General features: G+C 35.8%; 1 long non-coding RNA gene across 2 annotated transcripts in view; it reads right to left on the bottom strand.

The window, feature by feature from the left end:
• Positions 1 to 2423: 2423 nt before the first annotated feature.
• The window catches only part of LOC116237893 (uncharacterized), a 59138-nt gene continuing 42720 nt past the window's right edge, over positions 2424 to 18841 (bottom strand). Inside the window, exon 5 of one of the 2 annotated variants that reach the window (XR_016466603.1) lies at positions 2424 to 3433. This is a non-coding gene — a long non-coding RNA (uncharacterized LOC116237893). Of the gene's footprint in view, positions 3434 to 8749; positions 8948 to 18841 lie in introns of those variants that run through there. The other variant, XR_016466606.1, reaches the window with a different exon arrangement.

Genomic DNA, 18841 nt, shown 5'->3' with positions numbered 1-18841 from the left:
TTTCCAGTTCTTTCACATTGGAGTAAGATAACAACACAATCTACAACATTATTCCCACTTAAAACTTAAGCAGCAAAGACATATTAAAAAATCAACCAAACAACAACAAAAAAAACCCCACAACAAACTTACCTAAATCTCAGCTCTCCCTAACCACAATTAAAAAGACATCACAAGCAAACATCTAGCTTGCTTGTATATATAGGAGGTTGATGAGCTCAACCCAAAATTCTCTACCCAATAGTTACACCACAGTGGTTAGTGCTCACCTGTTTGCTATGGTAACAGAGGCTGTAATTAAGTGAAGGTATTAGAATCAGCTGGGAGCTTTGACAGTTGGTGGCTCTTGAGGTCATGTTCTGAAGGTGTTTGTTACTTGTTTTAAGTCTAACTTTTTTTTTTGCTGCTCTGGGAAGAGTTATTTTCAGATGAAATATAGCCAATAGTCCCACACTGTAGAAAACTAAGCTCTATTATCTGTAGGTGGGATGTGTCTTTGATTTAACTGTAATGCTGAGCAAAAATATCTAAATGAGGGGAGCAGCTGGGGCTTGGTCCTGGATTCAGGCTTGGGTCAGTATTAATATATCCTCAGAGAGGTGTCTGAAGTACTGGAATTAGTCATAACTAATCTGCTAAAACAAATGTCTGCAGTTCCTCTATCCCTGGGCATGTATAGAAATCCACCTAATCTCTCCTGACCCAGGATGTTCCTTTCCTGGAGCCTTCCTTTCCTTTAAAGCTATTTAAAAAAAAAAAAAAGATAGTAGGAAAATAAGCATCGATTGAAGGAATCCTTCTGCTTCATATAATGCACTGGTAACTTAATTTAGTTGCATCTTCTAAGGTATCTAGCCTTTTTAACAGCATGTAGTTGATTTTTGGTCTTTTTTTCACAGGGAATAGTTAGGCTAAAGGGTTTGCTCAGAACTGAAATTTAAACTACGTAACAGATGGATAATAAAAATTCAGCCATTTTAGAAATAGGATTGTAATCAAAATGCTGCAATGTCTTTCCTTCTACTTTAACTTAAAGAATTATACCCTTCTGATATTTAAAGTGAAAACTTAGAATGGGATAAGAATTAGACTCTGAAAAAGCAGAATGTCAGAAGTCCTCTTCACAGCTGGGTTCTGATTAGTCCACAGTTACAGAGAGGATGATGTAAACAGTAATCGATTCCTGATGTTATTATTTTTTTTTTTTTTAAATGTAGAAATCAGTTTCTTGGCTATAAATAAATATAATAAATTAAATGTTTGGGCATTCCAAAACAGAAATAGCTAGAGAACAGAAATAGCTAGTGCTTGATTTGCTCCTTTCCCTTGGAGATTTACCTTGAGCTGTAATTAGGGTCAGGGTTAAGGTTTGGAAAACAGACAAGATCTTAAAAGCAAAATCTTTTTTTTAAAAAAACCTTTTTTGTTAACTTCTATGTGCTTGTACAGTTAGGAAGAGGAATGACATCAGCACTGGCTAGTGCCCTGTTTTGCATCTTATTTTGGGATTGGTCACAGATACAACTGTGGTTAGTATTGAGACTGAGATTAGGGCTAGGGTCCAGGCATCAAAACCCCAGTTCTTTCTTGCTGATTTCCAGAGCATCCACAAATTTGGATGCAATTCTGCTTTGAAAAAGTACCATGTCTTATTTTGCTTTCTATTTTAAGAATTCACAGCTGGATCCCCAAAGAATTATAGTATAACACCACTGCAGTGCCAAGGATTTGTTTATCTACTGGCTTTAAGTGCCTCAAGGGAGGGAAAAAAAAGAAAATAAAGAAAATACATGTATGTCCATCGGTGAGCTAGGCCAGCTGTTTGGCAGTACAGATTTGAACAGGTGCTAATGCTGGGCAGTGGGTACACAAACTATGGTTACACCAAGTGGCCATTTTATTCTGTGCTGTGGGTAAAATGATATAGATGTAGACATAGTTAATCAGCTAGAAAGCTTAGCAGATTTGCCACCTGCCCAATCAAACCTCGAAGGCAGGGCTGTCTTTTGGGAAATGGACTCCTAAATCTGTTGTGCAGTTTCCTGAGACAGCTGTTTTCTGTGCTGTAATGCTGTTCCCCACCAGATGCGCTCTGGCATCTCTGGGAGTCTGTGTCACCTGCTGCTGTTAATGGATAAAGCTTTCAACACCATCTTCATACTTTTGCCCTGGGTGAAATGGCAGAACATGCAACTATGATTCCAGTTTTCTACTTGGTGAAAATTATTCACTGATTTCACTATATGTATTTCATGAATATTGTTTGATCGGATATGTATAACAATAAAATTCACAGAAAAATATTATATATGATGAACTAATACTCACTTGAAAATCTAATTTAAATTAGCTACTATTTCCTTTTTATGTGAAATTGCATGAAACACTGAGAAGTAGTTTTTAATAAGTAGTCTCTAGCTCTCAGTAATTCAGCTCCTGAGTTTGACACATTTAAAGGTAAAGACAAACCACCTTTCAGTGCAGACAATGCTGTGTGTGCACAGCAGGTCCTAGGGGCTGTTGAGGGCTGTGCTCTGGCTCCCAAAGCTTTTTCACCTCAAGTCCAAGTGATGAATAGGGGACTGGCCTCTTACTTTTGCCTCTAAAGATTGCTGCTTCCGATTCTTCCCAGTTTTTCCCTCATAGAGGATTTAGCTCAAAACAATTGTTCTCACCTTGTATTTTCCTTTGAAAATTTGTGCTTTTACTCTGCATCTGAAAATGTCTTTACTAATACTTATGGGCATAGGAAAATACATTATTTTTCTCAACAAAACTATGATACTGCTATACAGGTTTACGAGGAGAAGTTTATTTTGCCTTTCAAACATGAGGCATTGGCCAGCATTCAAGGAAGCACATCCATCTGGATGAACAACAGGCTTGTTCCAGTACTAAGCCAAATTCATTGCTGGAGTAATACCAATTAATTTTTGAAAGGGTACACAGGAGGTATGAATTTAGCCCATCAGAAGAGGCTAAATTGATATATCTTAAGTATTCTGGCAGGACATACCAGTAGGCTGTGTTCTACAGTAAACAGCTATATGTAATATGAGATACACAGGTTTCCTTTACAACAAATAGGGGGAAAAAAAAAGGTAATTTTGCAGCTAAGTGTATATGTCCTCAAAACAGAATTGCTACGGTATATGCATTCAGCTGTTTTCCTCAACCCTTTTCCGATAGAATATAATAAATATGTGCCACAAATATTTTTATATATGATATCATTGAGCCTGTATGAGTATTTCAGACCACACATCCATCAATAACTGCAGGCACATATGCTGAAGACTGAATCTATGCCACTAAAACCTGGATTCTTTATGGATGCTTGTCTTGATTCGTTGGTGTCCTTCAGATGATGAAAAGTAGTAGGAAATCCATATGCTGGAGCTCACTGCCTCCCGTGTAGGGGAAAATGATCATACTGGGAAAACAAAATTGCAATGAAGAAACGTGCCATGAGAAGGAAAATGCAATATTGCAGGATGTGTGTCAAGAGGCTATTCCAGCCACTGAAACCTACAAAATCTGTGAAATTCATCTGAGTTTCCTGTCTGATTGACTTACACTGAAAAGGATTATTAAACTTGATTATTCAGGCTTTCGGGGATAGTTGGTCACAACCTTAATGTCATAAATAGAGTTTTCACACTCAGTGGGGCAGATAGCAGGAAAATTACCACTTTCTTTGTCTTGCCATGGTGTAGATAAATTTCAAAAACAAGACATTGAAATTACATGCCTAAAAGACCAAAGAATTTGCAGTGTATCTCATAAGCTGTGATGCAGTGAGACACTGAATTTCTGCATCAGGTTTAAAATTACCTGCAATATCTTGGAGTCACGGGGACAGAACTTATAGTTATGTTTGCAGTCTGGAAAATATCAATAAAAATGAGAGCTTAGGTAAATATCATTCAGAAGCCAGCTGGCGCTAAATAGGACTCCCATACATACCCTTAGGATTTCAATAGAAATTCTAACTGTCTTCAGCAGGAAACTTGTTTGATATGAGAACCCATATATGAGATTGTCAGACACTAAAATTATAAAGCTTTGATAGTGACAAGAAGCATATTGCACTTGCTTCGATTACCCAGCATTCATTATTGCTCACTACTGAACCAGAAAATATCATACACAAAAAGCCTACATTATTGAAGTATCAAAAAAAAAAAAAAAGAGGGATAATAGATATTTTGCTATAAAGTACCATAAAACACACAACACTTTTAAACATATCTTTTAAACATATACCTCATTTTTACTTTCAACAAAGGATTTCTGAGTTGGTGTTCAACATACATAGCATATCATAAAACAAGTCCTCTGCAGTATTTGCCTGGCAACATCAAGGAAAAGAAGGTGATCAGGAGCAGTCAGCATGGTTTGTCAAGGACAAGCAATGCCTGACCAACCTGACTGCCTTCTCTGATAGAATGCTTTGATTTGTGGATAAGGGGAGAGTGGTGGCTCTTATTTACCTTGACATCAGCAAGAGTTTCCACACTACCTCCCACTATGTAGTCCAGTTATGGTCTGGATAGGAGGATAACTAGATAAGTAAAAATAACTGGCTGTCTGGATTCAGCAGATAGCAGTTAATGGTCATTCTCTACCTGGATGGGGTAGATCCCCTGTTAGGCATCCAGGAGTCCTGGCAGTGTGCTGAAGCATCACCTCAGAAGACTGTACTGAGACCTGTCCTGCTTGACATCACAGTTCACACATCTCCTCCAGTGACCAGAAAGAGGTGGAAGAACTCAGCAAGTTTACAGGTGACCATAACAGGGGGACCAACTGATTCTGTCAATGGTGAGGTGGGCAAGCCTATCACTCAGAAGCACCTAGATTTCCTGGAGAATAGGACCAACACGAACATCATTAAATTCAACAGAGATAAAGTCCTGCAAGCAGGAAGAAACAACCCCTAGCAACAATCAAATATTCTATCCAATGCAGGAGAGACATCAACAAACTGAAGCAATTCCAGCAAAGAGCCAGCAAGATGCTCAGAAAGCTGGAGTGCTTGCTCTATGGGGAGAGACAAAGTAATAGGGCTTGTTCTGCCTAGAGGAAAGACAACTTCTGGGGGATTGAACAGCAACTTTCTAATACCTGTGAAGAGGCCCTCAAGAAGATGGAGCCAGGCTATTGGTAGGACTGCACAGCAGAAGGATGAAAGGAAGCACATATCTCTGATGATGCTAATTCTAGAATACATGCTTCTGTGGGAAACATGAAAGGAATTAATCACATTTCCTCTGTTCTTTTATTGAATGGATAGGAAACCTTTGCATGACTTTATAATCTGTCATGCATTTCAAAATGCGGTATTCAAGGAATCCCTGACAGAACTCCAGAAGGAAGATGTGTCCCAAGGATTAAGAATTTTCGAAGTATCTTCGAAACATTTTTTTCTCCCTTGTCCACTAATCTGCACTACACAAAGTTCATCTCTAGATGAGGATAAAATTCTCAGTTTTTGCACATAACTCCCAGTGGTATAGACAATGAATTTTTAGCAAAATAATTGCTCTTCACAGTCATGTCATATTTATTTAGTACAATATTTGCGAAGATGTGTTTTAGGAATTATTCATCAGCACAGTTTCTCAGCAGAGGTTTAACTGGGTAGCCTGATTTCTTATAACTGTTTCTGTTTTGGGAGGAAATAAGTTCTGAGTTCTCCAGGATTAGCATGCAAATTATTATTTTCCATTTCAGTTTTGGGTCCTTCCTTGCTCATTGCACACTGTTTTCTAGCTGTGAAGGGGCATTTTCTTTGCTAGCCATGAAGATGAAAGAATTAAAATGCAAACTGTAACTTTTGAGAAGAAGAATCATTTTAAAGCTCAGAGACTCTGTGACCCTTTCTCAGACCATGAAAAAGGGAATTACTACTTTATGGAAAATTTAGCTTTTAAAAAACAGATTATTTTTTGATCATCAGTGAAGACTCTGATGCTTATGAGAAGCAAGGCTGTTGTCTTATTAGAATCTTGAAGCTAGTGTTGACTCATCTGCATTAGTAAATAAAAACAGCACAGTATGACTCATGTGTGTATAGTTCCAAAACAGAGAAGTTGTGGCCAAAATACCTTTTCTTGACAGTCCCTAGCTCATGCAAATCACTGAATTGAGATTGAAAATTGTCTGGGAAATTCCTGACTGTCAGAGGGCAAGAGCATTGCATATAACTTAGCAACTGTGGGGAAAAAATCCAACTCTGTATCTCAGCATTAGTTATTATCCCACTAAGAGGCATCCAGGAAGCTTATGAGTATAAAGGCACAACAATAAAAGGAACATACACTCTTTTCTAAATCTTGCTAGAGAAGATATTAATAAATATTTTAGCTGATATTATCAGGCAAGTGTTAAATATGGGGAGAAGGGGTCGAAGAACTTTACCTACTCTGAATTGAAAAATGTTGGTATAACATTAATGATTTGAACAAAGCTAATCTGTTCTGATAATGAAAAACCAACAAACAAGATCAGTATGACTGTGGAATTTTACTAGGCTTTTACAGACTACACTATAATATTTTTCCCCCTGACCTGTATTATTCTAATATTCAGTTTTGTTCTCTTGTTAATGTGCTTCTCTTATCTGTTACCAATGGATATTCTAATACCAGATTCTCCTCCAATTGACTTTTATCACAGCTTCTTTACATCTATCCGACAAACTTTCTACAATGCCAAACATGCCAAATACAGAGAAACACAAAATATGTTCATAGAATTTCAGATGGCATCCTCCTCACACTATAAATACAAAATATCTTAAGACTTTTCTAAGAAGCCATTTTGTCACCTATATGAAAATGGAAGCAGAAATTTATGCCCTGTGAGACTTCTCAAAAATATACAAAATTCTGCATTTTCAGAATGCAGCCATTGCACATCATGCAACATGGAAGATTTGCACAAGATACCTCTGCGGATCTATTAGCTCACACACTCTGAGCTGCTTTATCTGATAATGATACGTGCCTGAAAAGTTCAGGCTTGTTGAGTAAAATGATGGGTACTGAACATCTAAATCAGTGAAATTATTATGCCTTCACACTGAACAAATCTTTTAAATAAATTCTCTTTTAAACTCCTTTTAGTCTGATCAGTGGCTTCCCAAAATTTCACTGTAGTAGGTCTTTCAGATTTACACTGATAGAAATGAAAAATGGGATATAACTGGCTCTATGGACTAAACTTTCTTCTGTGCATAGTCAATGAAATGTGGAACAGTAGGTTTTGCTGAAAACCTTAACATGGAGTTCTTCAAAATATAGTTCTCTATATTATTGACAAAATTTTGTCTATTTGTCTATAGATCAGAATCATTGTTACGGAACCAAGTGCTATAATGGAGAAGAGTCCAGCTACAAAGAGCATATCAGCTGCAGATCCATTTAAACAACACAATTTACCCTTGATTTATGCTCTTCTAATTGGAGTTCAACCCTGCTGCTTCCTCCATTTCCTATTCCCTACAGTACCCACAGCTTGGGTCAATCAACTGCTCCAAACCCAGGTGGACTTTATCAAATCTCTTACTATAACCTGTCAGACCTTCTAATCATATTACTGATTTTCCATCATATAACATCAGTAATTATATTATTAGACTTGTGGGTTTTTTTCCCTGAACTGATATAAAATTACCTCTGCATATTAATAACTTTTCCATCATGAGACTTTAATGAAGCAGAATATCAATGAGATGTGTGATGGTGTGGAACACTCTTAGTGATATAAAAGATGTTCAATTTTAGAATAGGCATATCATTCTGCCCTATTACATCTTATTTATTTTTCTTCTTTCATTTCCCTCAATGTGGGACAACTGTAAAATTTTATTTACAATTCATAGGGAGAATGATTAAATAGCTCTCATCCTTTGTCCATTGAACAGCACTGCAAATCACAAAGGCATTCACTTGGTAAGAAGAAATTACAGTTATATTGTCTCATTCTTAGCATCGTTTGTTGCTTTGAAAAACATAAGAAAGTATGTCAAAATGTGGCAGAGATTGTAGTTGTATCAAAAATAAACTTATTAAAGAAGACAGATTTTTTATTAACAAGTCAGAAACCGAATGATTAAACAGCTTTCTCTCTGTCTTGAATACCAAACAGAAATCAATATACATTATACAGTACTGGCAGCTGAGATTGCAGAAGATCCAAGGACAGCATAAAGATTGTAATTTACAGAAAATATTTCACCAGGACAACAGTTGCAATATGAAGTCTAGTTTTGCCCACAGAATATATTCACTTGCTCTTTTCAATATGAATTTAGAAAAGTTACTTGCATAAGCTGTAAGAAGGTGGTGTTTTTGTTACAAATCCATAACTGTCAAGTGAAAAAGAATTGTTTCTACATACAAGCAGTTGCTCTAGAAAGCCTTATAGAATATTATGTATTACAGCCTGATGGCAAACACTGTCAATGATTTTATTACTGCAAGTTGTGACAATTACAAAAAAAAAAAACAACAAACAAACCAACAATAGAAAGCCTACCTGCAAAACACTGTTTCTGTAACTTCTTTGCAACACTCAGCAGAAATATCATAAAAAGTCTACATTCATCCAGTTTTCACAGTAATTCACTAATTATCAGCTTCATGTAGAACTTCATGACTAGAACATAGAGTGAATTTTATTCTACCCATTCAAATGTCTAAAAGATTATTTCCATATAAGATTACTATCAAAGGACCTATAACATGCAGTAGAACAAATGACAGTTGAAATATTTGAAAAAGTGCAAGAATTTGGTTTCCTATAGCTTTATTTGTAGCAGAGGTGTGGCATACCTGACATACGGCAACTATTCTTTCCAAATGAAAAATATAAGATTTTACCTAGTTTTATGAGTTGTCCTTCATTTTCTTTTTCACTTACTGGATTTAACATGGTAGAACTGAAAATAAAATAAAAATAAGTAATAGAAATGTGGGGCATAGTGGCAAGAAAATGCTGGAAGTGTAACAAAGAGAATATAGATATATGCTAATCACCATGATCATCATATTCATCCTATTACTTTAGCTTTAGCAATATCATTGGAAATTATTTAGTGCTAATTTTCAGCATCTTACTTAACCAACCGAAAACAATACCACACAGAGAAACCAGCACTTTTGTAAAATGGTTTGGTGAAAAGATTCATGTGCATCACATAACTCATATACATTTAACTAGTCACTACCTATGCATATGAGCCATAAACTAACACTACAAAATATGGTTTGTTCTCTGGGGTTCTCTTTGTGTTGTCAGAGTTTATGTTACCCAAGATTAGAGTTCAGGTGTAATATCATCTCATTATTGGAGGCACATAGCCAATGTCTGGCAGCCCACGTTAATTACCACTGGTGGAAATTGTATTCATATCTTGCTGTAGGATAAGAAGGTTTTGTAACATCAAAAAATAACAGAAATCTTAGTAATTTAGGATACAATCTCTAATAGTCAAAAGCTATCAGGATTAATTATGTTGAATACCCAAACAATTTTAAAAGGTTAGCCTCCCTCTTGTAAATAATTGTCATATTTTCTTTAATGCTCCTTTAATTTCCAAGCACCTCACTCTATTAACGTTCAGGAAATAGAATCTTGTTTCTGTATTTTTTAATGGTTATACCTACTGCACACAGAGTCTAAGCCTGTATCTTGGAGATAGTTAATAACAGTCATGAAAAGATCTGCTATATTTCTAATTAGAATTTCAAATGAAAATACAGAGGCTTGTAGAAATGGGATTATCTGCTGATAATTGGTTGTTTTACATTATATATGTTTGTGCTATGAGGGCACAGGAAAAGCTATTGGAGGAAAAACTAGATGTCTGGTTCATTCCTAAAATGAACCTAGAATTCCAAGCAAAATAAAAATCTCCCAAAAACTTGCTGAGCAAGTGAAACAAAAACATTTGCAGTCTGGAAGAAAAGATAGGTAGTACGTGAACAGGAAAATAGAGACCAAATAAAACTTATCAGAAACACACTGCAAGCCAGTGGCAGACAGAAAGACATACTTTTTCCCCCAATTTACACTCCCTCCTGTGTTGTATTGTCTCTTATACTTTTGGGAGAAGTTAAGAACTCAGTAGAAATTGTTTTTAGAACTGTTTGGAATAAATTGGTCAGATACATGGCAGATAGTTCTGCAAACTCAATAGTTATGTGATATGGAAAATTGTTTTAAACAGTGTTGATGATTTTTAAGGTTGAGTCCCATTACATGCTCAGACAATTGTGCTTCTAGATACCTTTAATATTTTAACAGTACTCCCTTCAAAGCACCATATTGACCACTAAGGAAACAGATTTGCAGCTGTTCTACAACTGAGCAAGAGTGTTCCCTATTATAATACTCAATGGAGTCTCAAGAAAGCATAACTAAATGAGGATTGTTTTTCTAATTCTTTCATCTGTAGTCAAAACTGCTAACTCTGTTAATCTTCTATTATAAAAATACCTTTTAAATTTACCAATTGCAATGTTAGACACTTATAAATTCATAATTTAGATAAGAATCAATATCATAAATGGACAATAACCCAAACCAAAAATACCCAGCTGTCATTAGCACAGTCACTCTCAGCATCATATAAATCTGATCCTCACTAAGTTGTACAAAAATCTGCAGGATTGTTGTTATTAGGTAACAAGACTGGTGAGATGTGTACAACAAGTTTAGACAATGAAGCCAGTATTAGCTGTTATTCAAGATGCCAAGAGCCTCTTTTAGGAAAGTACTTAAAAACAAAATTTTCAACGACAGCTGTATGATTTCAGAATTTGGATAATGTAATGAATATGCCTGGTTTAAAGATTCTGTGTATTAATTTAAGAGGGCAAGACTGCAGGCATGGAAGGCCTAAGCTAAATAACATTTTTAACAAGTTAAGAAGAATTTATTTTAGAGTCTGCCAAGTCCTGTGTTCTAACTGAATATGTGAAAACCACTGCTAAGATGGAAAACATTAGAACCACAAAAATATATCTAAGTGGGCTAAATTATAAAGGAGAACAGAGAGAAGATAGCATAGAAAACATTGCTAAGTGGTTGCTGAAAGTCGTCAGAAAGATGATATAAGAATTGATTGGAGCAGACCACAGGTCTATAAAATCCTGAATTAGCAAAGAAAAAAAAGAAAGAAAGAAAGAACAGTTTAAACCTGAGCACCAAGAAAATTAAGAAAATTCTGATGGTCTCCAGTACTAAGTCTCACATATCCAGTTCTGCGTTCTTTGCAGGAACAAACCTCTGTAGCTTGTTGACTGTTGTTTTGTTGTTTTTATTGCTGTTATTGCAATTTTCCTATATAAATAAAAAGGAACAGGGAACAAGTCTCCTTCACTCTGTTTTCCAAACAAACTGCAGCAGTGTTAGTGGGATGGAAACACAAGGTATGTCTGTTCCAAAATGGAAATGCAAACTTAAACCCACACTGCTACCAGCAATTCCAAGTGATTGGCTTTGCACATGTTCTGTGATTTGAATGATGTGAAGACTTGAACTTTACCTGCTAGTCACAAAGGGCCAAATGTAGAAAACAGATGATATTGGGAACATTATACATGCCTTTAGTGTATAAAGCAAAGAATAATCAAGAAACATGTCAGAAAGATAGAGAGTAATCTAAATTTCCAATTCTTTTTGAGCTTTTATTTTCCTGACTTCGAAGTAATTAAGTTGAAAGATAAGAATACAGTAGAGTTTGGATAACAATTCCTGAGCTGAATTCATCAGATGACAACTCAATGCTGCTTGTATGGCATATTTCAATGCCAAAAAAATGCCTCTAAAAGGCTTTGTGCAATTATCCAACAATGACCAATATCCATTATTTTTTCCTTTCAAAAAGCTTACAAATCCCTTTTACTGGTAGCCAGAAAGTTGAACAGTTTTTTTGTTATCTAGAGAAAAGGCTAAAGCAAAAAGACATGGATTTCTCAAGATGACTAGATGATTTTATTTCTCTGCTGCTTTTTAACACAAACTCAAAAAGAATCACACTATGCACTGCTTGACACAATGAGCCTCTGCATGAAGACAGCAAGCTTCCTATTCCAGTTGGATCGTGCATCCGCTTTTCAAAACATGCTGAAGATTCAACAATATGTGAACACTATGAAGTAATTTCCCACTTGAAAAGGTTAATATCCATCTATACAGAGCTAAGTCCATTTATCATAATAAAAGATATTTTCTAAAGGCTTAGCCATGGACAGGACCATCCATGAGGACAAAGACACCTGAAGCAATTCTCAAAAGAAGTTAAATATATATCTTGCCTGAGCTTTCTTTCCCCTCCTTTCTTTTTTCTCAGTAACCCAGGCGGTAGTAAGATATTCAGGACAAGGTCACTCTGCAAAACTGCATTTCTATAAGAAAAAAAAACTATATTTCTATAAGAAAAGTGCTCTCCTGACTCAGATTCATAGAAAACACTTCTCAACAGCATCTTCTGCTGTTTAAAATAACTAGACCATCAGCATTTAAACACCTTGCCTGTTGTGAGGAAAAGGTATGCTGATTGTGCTGGTAGCTCCATGGGCTCCTCATGCTCTTTTAAGGGGTTACACCACTATGAGTTCTTTATACAGCTCTTTCAGGACTTTCTGTGGGGTTAGAGCATCACAAGTCCACATCACCCACCTTATCTCCTGGAAGATAAAAGCTAACCAACTTTGCTTTGAAGATACATTGCTTATTATTTGGTAAACACTACGCCTGGTGTCTCCACAGCCACTAACGTTCTTGCTTGAAAAAGGCTTCCAATCTGCTTGTGACATTTTCAAGACATTTCAGTTAATAAAAGTGGATCCTAAGAAACTTCAAGGCCATTGGAGGTTATGCCACATTATGATTTGTTTTATGCTCTTCACTAATGTATCTCATTTTTCCTTTCTCTGTTTTCATTTTTTGTGGTGTCAGTTGCATTTTGTTTCTCTGCAGACTTCTGGAATTTCAGGTAGGCTGAAGTTAAAGAGAAACAATAGTGTATGCTTGGATGACTAAAGAGATACCACTGACATGAAAGGCTTTCAGCTGAATCCTGATATGTTCCAGTATTTGAAAGGGAAAAGTAAAGATCTTTTCCTATGCTTAACTCCACATGTGTGGACACAGATCTTTTACACACTTCTATCACAGTAAAACATACTTGCTAGACATGAAGTCATTAACAAGACCAGAAAGATTTACTGGAATGCTATAACCAGTTCTAAAGAGAACACACGTCCGATCACTGCTCCACCTTCAGGACTTGTCCTGTTTCTACTGGGGATCCACAAAAGAGAAAAATAAATTTCAGTAACAGTTAAGTAATCAAGAACAAAGCTTTTAGGTTTGTAAGACTGTAAGCAAGAAAGAAAGTAATGTTACTAGTTTGCTCTTAACATAACTTACTATACAATATACTAAACTTTTTTTGTTCAGTCATCAAAATTATTATTAATGAACTAGGCATCAAGTACTATGAGTGTACAGTGATGAATATAAATGATAATCTTACTGGATCCAGGAACACACAGGAATAAAATTAGTTGCAATTAATGACTATTCTTAGCTATAATCTTTGTTGCTTGGGTTTTGGTTTTTTTTTTTTTTTTTTTTTTTTTTTTTCACAGATCAAAATAAGATTCGAGTGTTACATGAAATCACTTTTTCATTGTTGCATTGATCATTTAATACAAATAATTCTCCTGAAAATTGGGCCATTTTCCAGACACTGTAAATTAATCCTCCAGCTACACAATTAAAGAAATCATGCTGAAGAATGAGGTAGCAATTTTAGGTAGTAGCTGATTTAGATTCAGCCATATGTGACTCAAAGATATGATGTACTGTACCTTTGCCCCCTCAGCAGAAGCAGCAGTCTGAAAACCATTGTCCACCAGGTTTCTTTGTTATCACTCTCATTGAGAAAGCTGCAGTGCTTAAGATAGCAAGCAATTTGCTAACAGTAGAAATAGTTTCTTTCTTTATTACCTGTTATAAAAGCTAATGAAATGCTTATTTGTGACATCAAACTGATGGTCTTGAAGACAGATTATTTATTCTACTCAGAGGATTGTCACACCATAGACAGAACCTGGATCAGCTTTCTTTCTCACTGCAGCAAATCAGCCTTGGCCAGAAACAGCTAATCTGCAAATGATGGAGCGTATTCATCTTCAGGCCTATTCAGTTCTGGGTCTCAGTACAGAAACTGCCAACAAACATGTTAATTAGAGAGAGTCTAATTCTGTAGAAGCTGCTGCCATTGGAACAGAGGCATTAGTATTTGTATGGACTTGACAAGTGTCTGCCATGTGATACAAAACGATGGAAATGCTCCAAGAATAGGTAATGAATGTATAAGAGCTTTCAGCTGTGACTTCTCCTTCTAGGTCACATCTCTTCATCATTTAGAGCAGAGGTCTGCTGGTCTCTAAAAATCTGGCAGTTTCTGGATTTGAATCAGAGTAGGTAGGGGGTGCTAGGAAACAGGAAGAAGAGACTCAAGGTCAGATTGGGCATTTATCCAAACCCAGCTGTGGAAGGATTTCTGAGAGAGACAGGAAAATTAGGCAGATGTCACAACATGGTACTGGCAGAATTTCTTTTTCCCAGTTTCTCTTTACTTGAGGCCAAGAACATCCAGATCCAAACCTGTTAGAGCAGGAGAAGGAAAATCTAGCCAAACCAGCCTGATCCAGGAAGCATGGGCAGCAGAACTGGAGAACAAGGTACAAATGAGTCCAGTTCTCACAACAAGCTATCCTTTCAACAGCTGGTTCAAACAAAGGCACTGCAAACAGCTATAGGGAAGAAGAAAACTGCAAACTGAAGCAAGCAGTTGATAATATACTAATTACTTTAAAATATGAGGCATGTGATCTAACTACAATTTACACCGTGACTGCTCATATAATCTTTGTGTCTAATATTCAGCATTTATTTTTTTAGCTGTGTTGTGTGAGTCATTATTTAAATCTATGAGCTTTGTACATTTCCATAATAGTTACCTTGTCTCAAAACTAGTAAGGAACAGAGAAAAAATTATGGATTAATCATAATATATAATAGAATGTGTGGAACTTGAATGGGTTACAAATATTTTAAGGAATTCCTGAGAAGTACAAGAAGTCCCTAAGTAACACGATTGCAATTGATAGATAACTCAGTGAGCTTAGGAAAATGCAACATTAACATTGTACCGTAGTATTTCCTGCCACATTCAGTATGGCTTCTTTTACATCTTGAATCTCCTTCATTTAAAAAAAAAAAAATTGAAATGGAGAAGATTTAAGGATTGTAAGCATTATAATACTGACATCATATACAGATGATTAAACCTCTTTTTCATTGAGGTTTTAGATCCTGCTGAATAGCTCATCACTTGTCTGTAGTTAATATACAAGGGAGCACTCTGACATAATTTTAGAAAGGATAAATGAAACTGTCATAGAGGTTTTTGCATAAGAATAAGTATTAACATAATCACTCTAAAAATATTTAAAAGAGATAAAGGTCACTTGCTGACCCTTCACATCTAGGAATATATTGAAGTTGACCTCCCTCTCTTGACAGTAAACTGATCAAGAACCTGCAGTATCCAGATATAATACTGTCTGCTAATGCTTTTGCAGTTAAGGAAGGATTTTCCTTATCATTCACAGGATTTTCCTTATCATTCCTTGGTTTTGGAGATTTATTTCTCCACTTGCTTATCCTTTACTATTAACGCAGTAAATTTGCCACTGTGTAAAATGGGATTTAATTACTAGATTTTTTCGATTTGTGAAAGGGACAAATCAGATTATTTTCAATTTTGAGAAAAATATTACTTTTGGATTTGAGGTCAACACACAGACTTCTGCAGATATCTAACACCCAGAATTACCAATCATTCTGTTTTCTTATATATATGGAGTAAAAAAAAATCACATTAAGATCTGATTAGAAGCACTGACAAACCAATGGCTGTCTCATGTGCCTAAATTTCCGTTTCACATGAGATAAATTCAGAACTTATGCAAAGCTGCCTACGTCCCCCAAGCCACAAATTTTGAAAAGCAGCTGCTACTCCAACCACAGTGTCATTAAGAGGTCTTGGTATTTGACACTGTAGAAAACCAAGAACTTTAATGTGGGGCTTAAGTGTGCCACAAGCGCTACAGGGATTCTTGAACAGTACCTTTGAATTCATCATAGTTAATTCTTCTAGGGGTGATTTTTGCCTCCGGTGTGTAATAATTAGTTTCTTCAAATGTAGTATGCATATAAAAATGCATGGCAGATCAATGCATGGGAATAAATTTCACACCTTACACATAAGAAATCTTAATTGCATTTTTGTCCGTGTCTTAGATATCCCTACTGGAAAGCTGTGACCACTCTTTTAGTTTGGAGAAAGAAGCACTTTTCTGAGTGGGTTTCATAACAGAAAACTCTTTCAGATGCAGTTAGTAATGCTGCCGCACACCAGCCTAATGAAACAGAATTTTGTATAAACAAGGAGGTACTTTTTAGATAACGTGTTATTTTCAATTGTAAGGCAAAGCAGGTCATGATGCATAGCATTTATTCTTTGCTTTGCATCTTAAAGTATTTCAGAAGATAATTAATCCTCTGAAGTAATTAATACTAATCATTTAGTAGATGATAATTATGGTAGTCTATTGCTTTCAACTAATTAGTTGTAAATATTTTCATGATACACTATAATGTTTTATGTGCAACTGTTATGGTCTGCTGGGCTATAATGCATATTTTATGATGTCTATTTCAAAGTGGTCCACTGTGCACATGCATGGCAGGTCACAACTATCAACAGATTATCAGATGCACAAGCTAGAGGACCAGAACTTGTGTGCTGGAAATGCTAAGCACAGAGTGAAATATTTAAGCCTCCTTATGCTAGGTGAGGAATCAGTAAGGACTTCAAAAATCAGGGGCCTTCCTGGCATGCTTTTGGCAGAGCTTCAACAGATTTCAGCAAGTGTTTTCTGTGGTTGAGGTATTCAGTAAAATGCCTGATTCATGAAATTCAGCAAGGTTTAGGGATGAGAAAGGCACAGAAGTGCTTAGCACTGCCAGGATCGATGAATGCCTAAGCTCATGCTGGAGACAGTGACTTCTTTTTGCCTTAGACTATTGCTTTTGCTGGTGAAGAACTTAGTATCATTTGAATGGAAGTAGTACTTCAACAGCAAAACAAAGCAAAGTTTTAGCATTAAAATGTGTTTAGAGTAAGAAAAGCAATGTGTCAGAAAACACTTCTAAGGGTTCTGTCTTTTATTCTTCCCCCCAGTGAATCTACATCAGATCAGATAGGCTTGCAAAACAAATTATTTTTCTAAATGTCATCCCTGGCATACAGAATCTCCAAGATTGAAAGTCAGCACATGTTCATTGTACTTCTTGCACAATTACCAATAATCATTTTGCAGTCCAAATCTGAAACGGCAGTTTTTGACAGAATGGAATTTAGCTCAGCTCTCTACAAAACCACTGTTTTAGTACCAGCTATAAAAAAATGTTGGATCCCCACTGCAAATTAAACCACAAGGCTACACTTTTTTTTTCTTTTTTTTTTTTAAATGCAAAGACTATTTAAGCATTCCCCTTCAAACACAGACTTTCACCATTTACCTTAATCCAGCAGAAAAGAATTTTCATGAGAAGAAATTAATGCGGGGCTGAAGCCAGCATTGGCTGTATATGTACTTATTTATAGGAGTACAAACAGGATCGATTCACTGAGTTCACAGTCAGATACTGCAATGCTTTCCTACCTTACAGCATTTTAAGTCTAGAAAAGCCCATTTCAACCATGCACTCTAACCTCTTGTTTAGCAGTGGCTGATTTTCATGCACCAGTTCCAGCTTCTAAACATTTTAAAGCTAAAACTTTGCTTTCTTCTGCTGTTGAAGTACTACTGACTTTCAAATGATTCTTAGTTCTTCACCGTCAAAGCAGTTGTAAAAAGGAAAGACATTTTCTTTCAGAAACACAATCAGGTTTGATTCTATTATTTCCCAGGGATTAAAACACACCAGAATTCTTCACAAAGTGCTCCTCCTATTATTAATTAAACTTTACAATTTGAAACATACATGTAATAACATCCTAAAATTATCTCGTCTTTTTGCCCTTTGACTTTGCTGCATTTTTCTACTTGACTAAACTGCCTTCTGTTAATAAATTTTGTGCTTTATATATAACTATTATAAGTACTATTGTACTTATAATACCTGTACACAGATACTGCTTAGAAACAAAGCTTTGGGGAGATTCTTTATTATTTTATTGTATTTCCAATAGTCCTATTTAATATTTTTTAATACTTATCAGTATGTATAATACTGTACCTAATCTGGAGCTACATCAGTGGACTTGACTTTGTCAAATAAGCATTTTCAGACCAAAATTTTAGATCACTCTAGGTAGCTTATGAGGGGCCCTGTTTTAGATAGATGTCAATCTGAGGTAGAATGTGCAGACACTTTCTGGTAACTATTTTAGTACACAGATGTGTGTGCTTAATTTTCCTGAGTACCCTTTGGCATTTCTGAAATGTTATCTTTGCCTAGTTACATTAAAACACAGTTTTATTAACACAGTTTAAATTAAATTGAAGCTAAATTTAAATGCAACTTCAGTGCTTTCCTGTAAGCAGTAAATCAGACAAATATTTGGACCTTTTTGATCTAACAGAACATAAAGCATATGGTTACACTGACTGTGTTGGCCTGAACTTTTAGTTCTCTGATGAACTGACTCATCCTGGGGATATTATTCAAAGCGTATCTGAAA

Source organism: Phasianus colchicus, chromosome 5 (genome assembly GCF_987193195.1).
Source record: "Phasianus colchicus chromosome 5, bPhaCol1.hap1.1, whole genome shotgun sequence".
NCBI lineage: Eukaryota > Metazoa > Chordata > Aves > Galliformes > Phasianidae > Phasianus > Phasianus colchicus.
Note: the sequence above shows the minus strand (reverse complement) of the source record. Positions and strands in the feature narration are given on the sequence as shown.